Below are 15,028 nucleotides of genomic sequence, written 5' to 3'. Positions count from 1 at the left end.
AGCACCATGCCTTCCTTCTTCCCAATCCCAACCCCCCTCTGAGTCCCGCCAGAAGCACTCCACAACCACCAGCTCCCATGGCTTAAGTGATGAGTGCCTCCTCCTGGCTCCCTCCAGGTACCCGCGCTTTCCCATAGACTTCTGTTATGTCTTGCAGGTTTGGTGCCCTTTCAGAAAGAGCACCTAAACCACATGACATGGTAGAAGTCTATAGGAAACGCGCAGCTAACACACAATGAAACCGTGGGTACACGGCAGTGAACTCGCACTGTGGCCAAATTGCAGTGGGGCAGTCTGAAGCCACCCTATGTGGTTGGGCTTGGATATTACTACCCAGCCCAGGGTATCTCAACCTGGGTTCTTCCCAAGGTTGTTAGGGATTCCTTGAGCAATTTCTGCCTCTCAGATACACTATATTGTGAAAAGTATTGGGATGCCTGCCTTTACATGAACATGAACATCCCAGCCTTAAGCCACGTACACACGGTTCGATTGTTGGCATGGGATTGTCTGTTGACAAACTGTTGTCCTAAAATCTTACCATTGGTGCACTCCTTTTGACGATTGTTGTCCAATTTTCAGCCAACAAATGTTGGATGACAGGCTAGTAAATGTTTGGCGGACAAAAGCTTAACATCAGATTTTCTGATGGTCAGTACACAAATCTGTCACACAAAAGTCAAAAGTACAAACATGCTCGGAATCAATGTTCACCAAACACGAAATTAGCAGAAGGGACACAAAGGGTGGTGCTCAAGGGCTGAAATTCCTCATAGTATGTGATTGCGGCATGACAATTGTGTAATGTTAGTAGGCAAGACAACATCCTGGCACATGCCCTTTTGACAAAAATCAGACACTCGGTTAGCCAACGATTGTACGATATGTACAAGGCTTTAGTCTGTAGGGTTCAATATTGAGTTGGCCCACCCTTTGCAGCTATAACAGCTTCAACTGTTCTGGGAAGGTTGTCCACAAGGCTTAGGAGTGTGTCTATGGCAATGTTTGACTTTTCTTCCAAAAGCACATTTGTGAGGTTAGGCACTGATGTTGGACGAGAATACCTGGATCACAGTCTCCACCCTAAATCATCCCAAAGGTGTACTATGGGGTTGAGGTCAGGGACTTTGTGCAGGCCAGTCAAGTTCCTCCATCACCAAACTTGCTCATCTGTTCTTTGCTTCTAAAAGATTGGTCAAACATTCCCATAGACACACTCCTAAACCTTGTGAACAGCCTTCCCAGAAGAGCTGAAGTTGTTATAGCTGCAGAGTGGGCCAACTCAACATTGAACCTTACAAACTAAGACTGTGATGACATTAAAGTTCATCTGTGTGTAAGGGCGGGCGTCCTAATACTTCTGACAATATAGTGTAAGCTTCCACTGACACATTGATCTTTTTAGCTATTTGTAAGGATCTAAATCTTTCTAATGACCACAAGTGTATTGAGCATTCTTCCCACTGACCATTACACATACTGTATGTATCAAGAGTTGTAGATCTAGTCATTGTTGCAGGGGTTCCCTGAGACCGGAACATATTGTCAAGGGTTCCTCTGCGTTGAAACGATTAAGAAAGGCTGGTGTAGCACCCTGATGTTTAGGCAGGGTTGCTAGTAAGTTTACCTGCCAGGTATAGTAGCCTTAGTCTGGAATTGCTGCACTTCTGTCACTAGATTGCCGGGTATCTGGTGGCATTAGATAAGACAAGGGCATTGCAAGGACAGATTAGGAATAGATGGGGTATCTCAACCAATGGGCAAGGATCTTCTTGGGTCCCTTGGCCTGCTGGGAGAGCCTATTTATTTGGGTGGGGTCAGGTGATTGGGGTTCTGTGCCACCTGGACAGCTGTCTGAGTGGACGTGTGTTGTATTGTCCTGGGCTGCTAGGAGAGAGCCTGAGGTTAGGCTGTATGAGGGCCTATCCAGAAGCAAGAGAGTGCAGCGAAGGGTTGGGACTCAACCAGAAGTGATGGTTCTGCCAGCCGGAGAACCTGTCGTGGTCAGAGGTAGAGGGGAAGCTGTTGCCACTAAGGGATGATCCAACATGTTACCAAAGACCACTGTAAGTAGCTGAAGCAAGTAGCGAAGCAGTATTCTCACCAACTGGGGATGGTAAAGAATTGTGAAACTTCAGCAGGTGTCAAGCCAGGGACTCAGCCAGCGGAGCTGATGCTTGCAGAGCAGCCTTGTGTGTCAAGCCAGGGACCAAGCAGGCCAGTGGGGTGACGCTTGAGAAGTATCTTAGATGCCAATCTAGGGACCCAGCAGGGAATCGGGGGTGACGCTTGAGGAAGGTATTGAGCAAAAAGATTGGAAAAGCTCAGGAGATCCCGTGGCAGTGGATTCGGAAGTCTAGTGAGAGAGACTGGGAGTTCAGTTGAATGAAGATCTACAATAGGAGATTGTGGAGGAAGTGAAATAGTTCATTGTAACCTTTGTTAGGAACTGTTCAAGATTGTTGCCAAAGGAGACAGCTGTCTACACATGCAGATGTGGTATCCAGCTAGGTGCCTTTCCATGTATGGCTGTCTACCTATAGAAGTCTCAGAGTCTGCCAATTAACATTGCAATTACTAAAGGGTGTCCTGGCCCTAAACTCTCTATCCCACAGTTCTGTTTAAGAGACAATAAATCTCTTTGCATTCAAGATGTGTCTGGCACCCATGAATCTATCTTGCATCACACCCACCATGCCCTGTAACCCACTCTATATAGAAGGATGTCAGCTATCTCTAACTCTGGAGGTTCTCATTAGACCAAAGATGGTCCAGGACTTGGCTACACTGGCTACATATACAAGTAGGCCACGTTACACACTGATGTGGTCACAATGTGGCACACATGTCACATTTGACAGTACCACCCCCAAATGCAACCTATTCAAGTGGATTGGGACCACCCTGCAACCAGGTGTAAGTAGTTGCAGCACATTTTATAGAAAAAACCCTACTCATCCCTCTAGTCCACTCTGTACTTACCTCTGGGGATGCCTAGCTGTCAGCACTCCTGCATCCGCTCCAGCGGTCCAGAAGTTTGAAATACCCCTCTTCTCAGTTCTTCCAGGATGGACCAGTTCGACTCTGATTAGTCAGTGCAAATCACTGTGACTAGAGTTGACCAATCAGAATCAATTTGCTCCTCCTGGAAGCACCGACAGAGAAGAGGGAGAACAGAGGCAATTTCAAGTCTCCAGACTGCTGAAGCAACTGCAGTGAAGCTGACAGCAACCCCAGGAGGTAAGTACAGCAGGAAGTCGGGGGGGGGGGGGGGATGGAGAGGGTGTCTGGTGTTAGTTTACCTTTTAATTTTTTTTTGTACAAGCGAACCAACACGTTAAAGCTTAAAGCCCCCATACACACTATAAAAAAATTGGGCGAGAGTTTTTGTCTGAGGAACATTCGTATGATTTTCTGATAGTGTGTACACAACTTTCGACAGCCGATTCTGACCTTCCGAATGAAAATTTCCTGAAGGGACAAATTCCAAATATCACATATGAAAGACTGTACATGATCAGAAACAACAAATAACAACAACAACAAAAAAAAAGCATTTGTCGTATGAGAATTTTCATACATTATTTCCATCCTGAGTTCCAACTTTCTGTGAATCGAGGAAAACTGTCCGATCGTTTGCCCGTTTTTCTTTTATAGTGTGTACGGGGGATTAGTTTAGTCAAACATTTCAAAAAATATAAGCATAATGCTAAGTGTTCCTTGTGCTGATGACTGCAGTGTAAGGGTACTTTCACAATGGGGCACTTTTCAGTCATTTTAGGTCTAAAAATAGCACCTGAAATGTGCCCCTCATGCCTTCTCAGTGTGAAAGCCCGAGTGCTTTTACACTGGGGCGGTATGCTTGCAGGATGGGGAAAAAAAAGTCCTGCAAGCAGCATCCTTGCAGCGGTGTGGGAGCGGTGTATACCCAATGAAAGGGCAGCACTGCCGAAGCACCTGCAAAGTGCTTTTAACCCTTTCTTCGGCTGCTGGTGGGGGGGGGGTTAAAAGCACCCCACTAGCGCCCAAAAAGCACCGCTATAACAGCTGAGCTTTACCGTTAGTGCCTCTTCACACTGCGGCAGTGCCTCATCCACACATGTATCGGACTGTACACCCGAGCAAAGGGCCATTGAGGTGTTCCATGCAGCCAGCCTGTGCAAATCAGACAGGCGGCTGGCTGCACAGATCTCCAAGCACATCCCCAGGTGTACATCTGTGTGGGTCTGATGCGTGGTTTAGAATGCAGTCTAATCCCTGCATCGGACCCATACAGATGTACAGTAGGGGATGCACTTAGAGAGCCCTACCTGCCTAAGCTTCTTAAAGTGGTGTTCCACAGAAAAAATAATAAAAAATTCATGAAAATTCCTAGTCTGCCTCCTTCAGTGCCTGGGCTGGTGACATCACTTCCCCACGACACAGGAAGGGCTCATCTCTGTCCCCTCCCTCCTGTCAGTCATCTGGGACACATGACAGCCAATCACGGCACGCGGCGCAGTTCGTGCATGCGCAGTGGGTGTCCGGCTGTGAAGCCACAGCCGGGTGCCCACAGTTAGAATGCCGGTGCCACTGAGCAGAGGGGGTAATGAGCGGGGCTTAGTTCCCCCGAATCACTGGACCCTGGGACAGGTATTAAAAGTCAGCAGCTGCAGTATTTGTAGCTGCTGACTTTAAATTTTTTTTTTCAGGGAAACTCCTCTTTAATATCCCCACAAGCTCCAAGCTTAAGTACTTGCACGAACTTCAAGCTCCAGAGCTTTTCCACCCACTTGACACCAGCGAATCAATATTAGCTATAAGTTCCCAGCCAATCAGGACAGGAGGCGGATCTAAAGAAGACCTGGTTAGCCGGGAGGAGAAGCCAGGGAAGCCGCTGTGCCGTGACCTGAGTCGATCCTCCCTTCTCAGTTGCCCGTGTGTTGTAGTGCAGCATGGAGCTCGGGAACACTCGCAGCCATGCACAAGGGATGGAAGAAATACTTCGGTCAGAAGTCTCTCAGTGAAGTCACCATGGACGAGTACCTGGGCAGCCTGGGACTGTACAGGAAACTCACTGCCAAGAACACGTCCTGCCTCTTCAGAACCCTGAAGAAGCAAGTGCGGACCTGGGAGGGGAAGTTGTTTGCCATCCCCCCAAAAAAGTATAGCACCAGCCGCCACTGCTGCCTGCATGTACACCTGTGCAGGTCAAGATGGCTGTGGGGGGGGGTTTGCTGCACACAGAAGGTTTTTTACCTTCTGCTTTTAGAACTCCTTTAGATAGAGTCTGAGTCTACACACAGTATGCACTGCACACATCTGGTGCAGGCCTTGTACTACTACCAGTCTACTTAGTAACCCACAACTTTTTAGAAAATAAATATGTTGGTCAAGAGTATGTAACAGACAGCACAGTATTCAGAAAGCAAAGGTACATTTTTTTCAGCAATAGTGCCCCACATTTCTGCTCAATAAAAGAAAAAAAAAAGATGTTGGTGGTCAGCATGAGAAAGAAATGCACAATGCCAATGATGGGTAGGATAAAGAAATGCCCCAATGTCAATGATAGGTAGGATAAAGAAATGCGCCAATGTCAGTGGTCAGTAGTAGAAAAAAATACCCCAATGTTAATGATGGGTAGAATAAAGAAACTCCCTGATGTCAGTGGTCAGTAAGAGAAAGAAATGCCCCGATGTCAGTGGTCAGTAGGAGAAGGAAATGCCCCGAGGTCAGTGGTCAGAGAAAGAAATGCTCTGATGTCAGTGGTCCGTAGGATAAAGAAATACCCCAATGTCAGTGGTCAGAGAAAGAAATGCCCCGGTGTTAGTGGTCAGTAGGAAAAAGAAATGCCCCAATTTCAGTGGTCAGTAGGAGAAATGCCCCAAAGTCAGTGGTCAGTAGGAGAAAGAAATGCCCCGAGGTCAGTGGTCAGAGAAAGAAATGCTCCGATGTCAGTGGTCAGTAGGATAAAGAAATGCCCCAATGTCAGTGGTCAGAGAAAGAAATGCCCCGGTGTTAGTGGTCAGTAGGAGAAAGAAATGCCCCAAAGTCAATGGTCAGTAGGAGAAAGAAATGTCTCATTGTCAGTGGTCAGAGAAAGAAATGCCCCAATGTCAGTGGTTAGTAGTATAAAGAAATGCCCTAATGTAAATGTTTAGTAGGAGAAAGAAATGCTCCAAATGTCAGTGATAAGTAGGAAAAATAAATGCCCCAATGTCAATGATGGGTAGGATAAAGAAATGCCCCGATGTCAATAATGGATATGATAAATAAATGCCCCGATGTCAGTGGTCAGTAGGTTAAAGAAATGCCCCACTGTCAGTGGTTAGTAGGAGAAAAAAGAACCCTGATGTCAGTGGTCAGTAGGATAAAGAAATGCCCCTATGTCAGTGGTCAGTAGGAGAAAAAATATACCCCGATTATAATGATGGGTAGGATAAAGAACCTCCCCGATGTCAGTGGTCAGTAAGAGAAAGAAATGCCCCGATGTCAGTGGTCAGTAGGAGAAAGAAATGCCCCGATGTCAGTGGTCAGCAGGAGAAAGAAATGCCTCGTTGTCAGTGGTCAGTAAGAGAAAGAAATTCCCTAATGTAAATGTTTAGTAGGAGAAAGAAACGCTCCAATGTCAGTGGTCTGTAGGAGAAAGAAATGCCCCGATGTCAATGATGGGTAGGATAAATAAATGCCCCGATGTCAGTGGTAAGTAGGAGAAATAAATGCCCCGATGTCAGTGGTCAGTAGGAGAAAGAAATTTCCTAATGTCAATGGTCAGTAGGAGAAATAAATACCCCAATGTCAATGGTCAGTATAATGGTTGTCCATCCTTCCCCCTTTCCCTTCTACCCCTCTTCTATTTTCTTCTGTTCTTCCTTATTTCTGGTTATATAACTAATCTATCCTCTAAACTCCCTTGGCTTGTTAAGGGCTGGAAGCACCACAATGATAATAACATATACTTAGTTGACACATATCAATGGTAATCCAAATTCTTAGACTAGGTTCTCATTATTGCATTCCTGAAAGGTAAGAGAAATGCGTTTCACACTCAAAACTGCATGGTGCTGAAAAAATGGTCGGGAACTTAATTTCCCACGTTTATGCAGGTAGGAAAGCCCATTGAAATCAATGGGCTGCCCTACCTGCAGAACACAGCCACACAGTTGTGAACCAAGCCTGATAGTAAAGATATTTTTGTGTCGCATATACAGGTGCATCGCAAAAAATTTGAAAATCATCAAAAAGTACATTTCAGTAATTCAATTCAAAAAGTAAAACTCATATAATTTATATAGATGTGTTACACACAGAGTGATATATTTCAAGCATTTTATTATTTTTATTTTGATGATTATGACTTACAGCTAGTAAAAAGGCCAAATTCAGTATCTCAGATTAGAAATTAACAAATTAGATTATTACATAAGACCAATAAAAAAGGATTTTTTAATACAGAAATGTTGGCTTATTGAAAAGTATGTCCATCTACAGTATAGTATGCACTCAATCCTTGGTCGGGGCTCCTTTTGCATAAATTACTGCATCAGTGTGGTGTGGCATGGAGGCGATCAGCCTATGGCACTGCTGAGGTGTTATGAAAGCCCACATTGCTTTGATAGCGGCCTTCAGCTCGTCTGCATTGTTGAGTCAGGTGTCTCTTCTCTTCCTCTTGAAAATACCCCACAGATTCTCTATGGGGTTTAGGTCAGGCGAGTTTGCTGGCCAATCAAGCACAATAATACCATTATCATTAACTTGTTCAGCTCCGCATGCTTTGCTGGGAGTACGTCTGCTGACATCCTCCCGTGCCCAAGCGGCCTGTGTGCCCCCTGCAGGGCGCGCAAGGCCTGCTCTGTGATCAGCGAGTCTATGAGACTCGCTGGATCACAGATCGGAGTAAGGGGTCGATCCCGACCCCTTACCACGTGATCAGCTGTCAGCCAATGACAGCTGATGCTCTGATGTAAACCGTCATTTTTTCCTCTCGCATTGACAGCATGAGGAGAAAAAGAAAAAGCCGATCACCGGCGACTGTGAGAGGGACATCGGTCCTAATCAAGGAGATTGCCCCAAGCTCATCTGTGCACACCTCTGCCACCTGCCAGTGCCACCTAGCAGTACACAACAGTGCCACCTACCAGTGCCCATCAGCGCCACCTACCAGTGCCCACAGTGCCACCTATCAGTTCCCACAGTGCCACCTATCAGTGCCCACAATCAGTGCCTTATCAGTGCTGCCCAGTGTCACCTACCAGTGCCCATCAGTGCCCCCCATCAGTGGTACCTATCAGTGGCCATCAGGGCCATCTTATCAGTGGCCATCAGTGCTGCCTTTTCTGTGCCCATCAGTACCACCTAATCTGTCCCCATCAGTGCCGCCTTACCCGTGCCTATCAGTGCCCATCAGTGAAGCCTATCAGTGCCCACCAGTGCAGCCTCATCAGCACATATCAATGAAGGAGAAAGATTACCTGTTTGCAAAATTTTAACAAAAACTATGAAACATGATTTTTTTTTTTTTTCAAAATTTTTGTTTGTTTAGCAAAATATAAAAACCCCAGCTGTGACCCCTCCACTGATGCTCTGAGTCTGCCCTGCCTCACCTCATGCAGCCTGTATGTGCTCGGAAGCTTGGAGTGGAAAAGCCAAGTGGAAGGGAGCCCCACCCTGGAGTGCTGAGAGCCCTGGTCGCTGAGAACCCCGCCCCCATCTGCTGAGAGCAGGAGGTGAGCCCGGCTGGCCCAGTAGGTGTTTCCGCCCATAAACACTGCCTCACGGTTATGCTAAACCTTCCCTGTTTACCCCCTGTATATCTGTGCATTGCTGAAAGGTAAAATTTTAAAAAATGGCTACTTAATCATCTTGTGTAGTATGTTGCATCCACAGTCTCTGGTTATTTTCTGTAAACTATCCACAGTCTCTGATTATCTTCTGTAATCAATCCGCAGTCTCTGATTATCTCCTGTAATCCATCTGCAGTCCCTGATTATCTGTGCATTTGGCTTGTGGCTGCGGCAACTGTGACATCAATGGGAACGTTTAATGGGGACGCCACCTGTGAAACTTGACATGTTGAGTTGTGGCACTGTGAAGCCAAGCATCGATGTCACGACAATGTGTAGTCAATGATGCAGCTGCTATATTCATTTAGAGGTAGGTGGTAAAATGGTGATTGTGTTTAATCATCCCCTTTGAGTCACCATTCACATTGACTGTGGCTTTGAAATCACGCAACTTCATCAGAAATCGCACAATTAAAATTTCAGGTATGGCTTGGAAGACATCAATACGGCATCATGTACAGATGTCTATGCAAGTCGCACCTGAAATCACCAAAAGTAGTGCAGGAACGACTTTTTCAGATCGATGCAGCATTTGAACATGGCCATTGCCAGCAATAGGGTGCGACTTGTCATGAGATTTGAAAGGTCAACAAGTTGCTCCAATGTGAATGGGGGTTTAGGCCATTCTTATACACAATCTGGTTATGCCCACTACTCTCCCGGCATGCTTAACAGAACTTTGTCAGACTGCTGTAATCTCTAGCAACCAATCAGTGAGCAGTAATGATAAGCAGTAATCTATAGATACCAATCAGTGAGCAGTAATGATGTGTAGCAACCTCTAGCAACCACGCAGCAAGCAGAAATGATGAGCTGTAACCTCTAGCAACTAATCAGTGAGCTGTAACATGTGCTGTAATCTCTGGCAACCAAGCAGCAAGCAGAAATTATTTGCTGTAATCACTAGCAAATAATCAGTGAGCCGTAATTTGTGCTGTAATCTTTGATCTGCTGCAGTTAACTCATTTTGAAAATGTTTACCCAGGGACCATTTCATTTCTTACTGCTCCGCCTCCGCACCTCGGTGCCTCCAGGCTCCTTTATATGAGATCATGTCTTCTTGACTTGTCCAGCCACAGCCACCAGGACAGGAGGCAGCACTTAGCAGAGTTGGAGAAGTCAGCAGCTACGCGCCCACCAATCCTCTCTATTTCCATTGGTTCCATCTCCTTGTTGTGCCACTTCCCACCTTTGACTGCCACTTGGATGAGGAGCTGGACCCTCAAGGGTGCTGTTAGCCACCAGCCTGCCATGTGGACGATGTTCTTAAGTGCTGCTGGCTGATGCTGTCCATTGGCCCACCCAATCCATCCTGGGTCACTATGTGTGTCCCTCTTTCCCTTGTGTCCGACTCCTCCTTAGTCAGGCTAGCTTAGAACTGCAGTGCTGCAGAATTTATTCCTGTTATTCTACTGGTATCTTAGATTGTGCCAACTGCTGGCAAAGTTGGTGATTGAGGCGCTGAACTGAGTCTTCCATAAATGCTGTTGTGTTAGCCATGTAGCGTATTGGGATCGTGGACAGTAACCGGTTGTGGGCCACAATGAGCGTAGCGAGCGGATCGTAGGTCTGTGTCCACTCTGCATATGTAGAGCAGACACAGATGCAGCCTGCTCTACTCTAAGGGCTTCTTCCTCAGGATTCCTGCAGCTGCTGTCCCCCAGGTGGTTTTAACTGGTGGCTGCCCTCCAGGGCTGGAACTGTTGTTGGGTACTGCGGACAGGTGCTGGTACTAGTTCTGCTGGTGAGTACTGGTACTGCTGGTGGGTAATGATACTGCTGGTGGGCACTGGTACTGCTGACTGGTACTGCTGGTGGGTACTGATACTGCTGGTGGGTACTGCTGGCTGGTACTGGTACTAGTACTGCTGGCTCTGCTGGCTGCTGCCTGAGATCGCGAGTTCCTGTGCATTAGTGTAACAGAAGCATGCGGCTGCAGTAGAGAGCAGAGCCAATGCTTCCTGTCACAGGCGGAGTACATGTGATATCACTGCGCCTGTGAAGGAGCCGGTGCTATACAGGAAGCATTGGCTCTGCTTCCTCTAGCGGCGGCTCTTCGCACTGATGCTTGGAGATGGCAGGTTGGGAACCCGCAACCAGGGCTGGCTGACCCACCATCTAAGAGCAAGACATGGCAAGCCACATCGGAGGGCTCTGCGGTTGGGCACCCCTGCCCTAGGGAATAAAATGACGGTCATTGCAACTTTTTATGTCACATGGTATTTGGGGATTTTTGATTTGATTTTTAACAGCACTGGTGCATTTGGTTGCATTATCCAGCAGGGTCATCTTATTTGGATATTGCTACCACAATAATGAACTCTATCTGCTTGTGGAATTTTCTTGCTTTGCACATTTTTTTTATATTTGCAGCACTGGTGATTTTGGTTGCAATATCCAGTAGGGTACTATTGATTTTTTGTCTTATATATTTATTTGTTATTTGCCCATTCACTTGAACCTTATTGATGAATTTGATCTGTATATGGAATTTTTAATTATGTGCAGCACTGGTATTTTTAGCTGTAATCCCCTGTAGGGTATTAATCATCTATTTTATTGCTGTTCCTTAGGTTATTTGCTTGCTATTTGTACATTCATCTGAATCTCTTGCAGTACTGGGGTTTTGATTTAGTACCCAATATGCCTTTTTGTGTTATGTATTTTTACACTTTGTTTTATTGAATTAGAGATAGTGCCACACTTATTATTTTTAGTAAGGGTGGGGACACATTATAGTGTTGGCAGCTACCCTTGGCTGTTTTTTGTCATTATAGTAGTTGGTAATTGTATTCTCTTTATCCACTGCTCTGCTGTCTGACACTGTCCACTGCCCCGATGATTGACACGTTTATATTTTTACGTTGACATTTTTAAAAGTTTTCCTTACTATTTAGTTATGGCCTTGCTGGGTAATATTTTTTAAAAAAGGCGCTGAACCCCGGCGATCTTTGATCTCTTTCCATTTTGTTCAAGTAGATCTGCACCTCTCAAAGGTTGCCTTTCCCTGCTCCAGGGCATTCAAAAGATTTTGGATAAACTACACATTTTGAGATACCTCTCCAATTCTTTTCAATTACCTTCTCAATATGTAAATAAAGATCTGAAATAACTGTTTAGGCACTTGGAGGATCTTGGCGCATGGTGGGAGTGGCAGTGGTAGTTTCAGGTCAACTTTTGCATCAGGGCCAAAAAGCTTTAAGCTACGCCTCTGGATACAGCTCAATATCGGGGGGCAGCATTGGTCTCTGATGTATTTGAAAGGCTTGAGTCCTTCAATGGTATGTAGGGAGTAAATTATTATTATACAGTATTTATATAGTGCCAACAAATATAAAAGGCATCTGTTTCCCTGTGATAAACAATGAGGATGCCTTCCTTATAGTAAAATACTATTAAACAGTGAAACCAAAAAGGAATCGGCGCTATTTCAACCTTAACATAAATCAGCTACAAAAAAGCCCATAAATAAAGCCCATAGATTAACCTTGGTAATCCCAGACCATGAAAATAAATGGGCATTTCTCACATTGGTGGTGGCAATTGTTTTTTTTTTTTTGGAAGTTCACCTTTCAGACATAAGATGATCACATTTTCATGGTGTGGGATTACCCATTCTTCTATGGACTTTGTTTATGGACTTTTTTGTAGTTGATTTATGTTGAGGTTGAAATTCCTTTTGGTTTCACTGCCGAAATCCAGATGGTGAAAAGAGTATAAAGTTCCCAGAATATACAAGGTGTGCCATATTAGAAAATTGATTTACAGACCACTGATTGCAGCAGAGCAAACGGGATTGACACTCCCAGAAGTGTCAGTTTCTCAAAATTAGGCAACAGGGACAGCGGAAGAGCTCTCTTCTGTATCTTTTCTGGATAAATTCTCAGTTATCACTTCGCCTACTTCTGTGATGACCCCAGATTGTAATTATCTCTTCAACTGTTATGGACTGGTTCAGAGGAAAATAATGTCAGAACTCCTACCACTTCACTTTAGAATGAGTGTGTTAAGTTTGGGTTTTTGTTCCAGATTCAGTTCTCCGAATCCTTGATGCCATTGCCATGAGCCTGCCATGCAGTGATTGGGAATGGGCTGACACGGCTGAATCCAATCTCAGGTGATTCAAATAAAGCCTCATACACACGCATAGATTTTCGGACGACCGAACGTCCATTTTTTGTGGCATGCTAGTCTCATGTCGAAAGTTAAGAGGTTACTCACAATACAAAAATGTTCGTACAACAGAATACGTCAGAAGTGATGTAATGTGTTAAATAGTTTTGTATGTATTCTTTCATTTCTGAGCATGCGCAGTTTTACTCTTAGGCCGCGTACACACGGGCGGACTGTTCGCTCAACTTTGTCCGCTGAACAGTGTTTCAGCGGACAGTCCGCTCGTGTGTGGGGCTTCAGCGGACAGTTTCAGCGGACAGTTTGACGAACAAAGTTTTTCGGAAATTCCGAAAAACTGTCCGCTGAAACTTGGTTTGAGCGGACAGTCCGCCCGTGTGTAGGCCACTTTCGAAATGAGCAAACTGTTCCCGCTCGGAGGAAAGTCTGCTCATTTCGAGCGCGTCTCCAGGTAGGCGGGGCCCGCGAAGGAGACGTCGCGGGCCCTGCCGCCTGGTATGGACTTAAAGGGGAACCCCAACGCCGAAAAAAATCGGCGTGGGGGTCCCCCCAAAGTCCACAACAGACCCTTGTCCGAGCACGCTACCCGGCCGGCCAGGAAAGGGGGGCGAGCGAGCGCGCCCCCCCTCCCGAGCCGTACCAGGCTGCGTGCCCTCAACATGGGGGGTGCCTTGGGGAAGGGGGGGCCGCGCGGCCCCCCCACCCCAAAGCACCTTGTCCCCATGTTGATGAGGACAAGGGCCTCTTCCCGACAACCCTGGCCGTTGGTTGTCGGGGTCTGCGGGCGGGGGGCTTATCTCAATCCGGGAGCCCCCTTTAATAAGGGGGCCCCCGGATACCGGCCCCCCACCCTATGTGAATGAGTATGGGGTACAATGTACCCCTACCCATTCACCTGTAAAATAAAAGTACCCACAAAAAAAACACAACACACGAGATAAAATATTTTATTGCACAGCTCCGGGGGTCTTCCGTCTTCGGGGGTCTTCTCGCCGGACTCCTCCGCTATCTTCTTGTAGCTCTTTTGCTAGCGGAGGAGTCCGGCTTTCTTCCTCCCCGCCGCCGGCCTCTTCTCCCGACTTCGGGGGTCTTGTCCCCCTCTTCGGTTCTTCTGCCGGGCCACCGCGCCTTCTTATAGCTCTTTTACAGGCGGTGGCCCGGTCTTCTGTCGCCGCCGCCTTCCGTTCTTCTGCCGGGCCACCGCGCCTTCTTATAGCTCTTTTAGAGGCGGTGGCCCGGTCTTCTGTCGCCGCTGTCGCCTTCCGGTCGCCTTCCGGTCGCCTTCCGTTCTTCTTGTTCTTCTTCTTCTTCTTCTCCAGGAGATGTTGACACGTCGCTCTCTCCGGCCGGAATGCCAGAGCCGCGCTGTGCGGCCACTTATATAGTGACAATGGGGCGGTGTCACATGGTATATGTCACATGGGTTGGTCACATGGTGACCCCGCCCCCTTACGATGTCATAGTCCCCATGTGACATCAACCCATGTGACCAACCCATGTGACATATACCATGTGACACCGCCCCATTGTCACTATATAAGTGGCCGCGCAGCGCGGCTCTGGCATTCCGGCCGGAGAGAGCGACGTCTCAACGTCTCCTGGAGAAGAAGAACAAGAACAAGAAGAAGAACGGAAGGCGACCGGAAGGCGACAGCGGCGACAGAAGACCGGGCCACCGCCTCTAAAAGAGCTATAAGAAGGCGCGGTGGCCCGGCAGAAGAACGGAAGGCGGCGGCGACAGAAGACCGGGCCACCGCCTGTAAAAGAGCTATAAGAAGGCGCGGTGGCCCGGCAGAAGAACCGAAGAGGAGGACAAGACCCCTGAAGTCGGGAGAAGAGGTCGGCGGCGGGGAGGAAGAAAGCCGGACTCCTCCGCTAGCAAAAGAGCTACAAGAAGATAGCGGAGGAGTCCGGCGAGAAGACCCCCGAAGACGGAAGACCCCCGGAGCTGTGCAATAAAATATTTTATCTCGTGTGTTGTGTTTTTTTTGTGGGTACTTTTATTTTACAGGTGAATGGGTAGGGGTACATTGTACCCCATACTCATTCACACAGTGGGGGGGGCGGTATCCGGG

The sequence above is a fragment of the Lithobates pipiens genome, unplaced genomic scaffold (genome assembly GCF_037356315.1).
Source record: "Lithobates pipiens isolate NorthernLeopardFrog02 unplaced genomic scaffold, aLitPip1_a1.2 Scaffold_22, whole genome shotgun sequence".
NCBI classification, from domain to species: domain Eukaryota; kingdom Metazoa; phylum Chordata; class Amphibia; order Anura; family Ranidae; genus Lithobates; species Lithobates pipiens.
The sequence above is the reverse complement of the archived record's forward strand: the minus strand, read 5'-3'. Positions refer to the sequence as shown.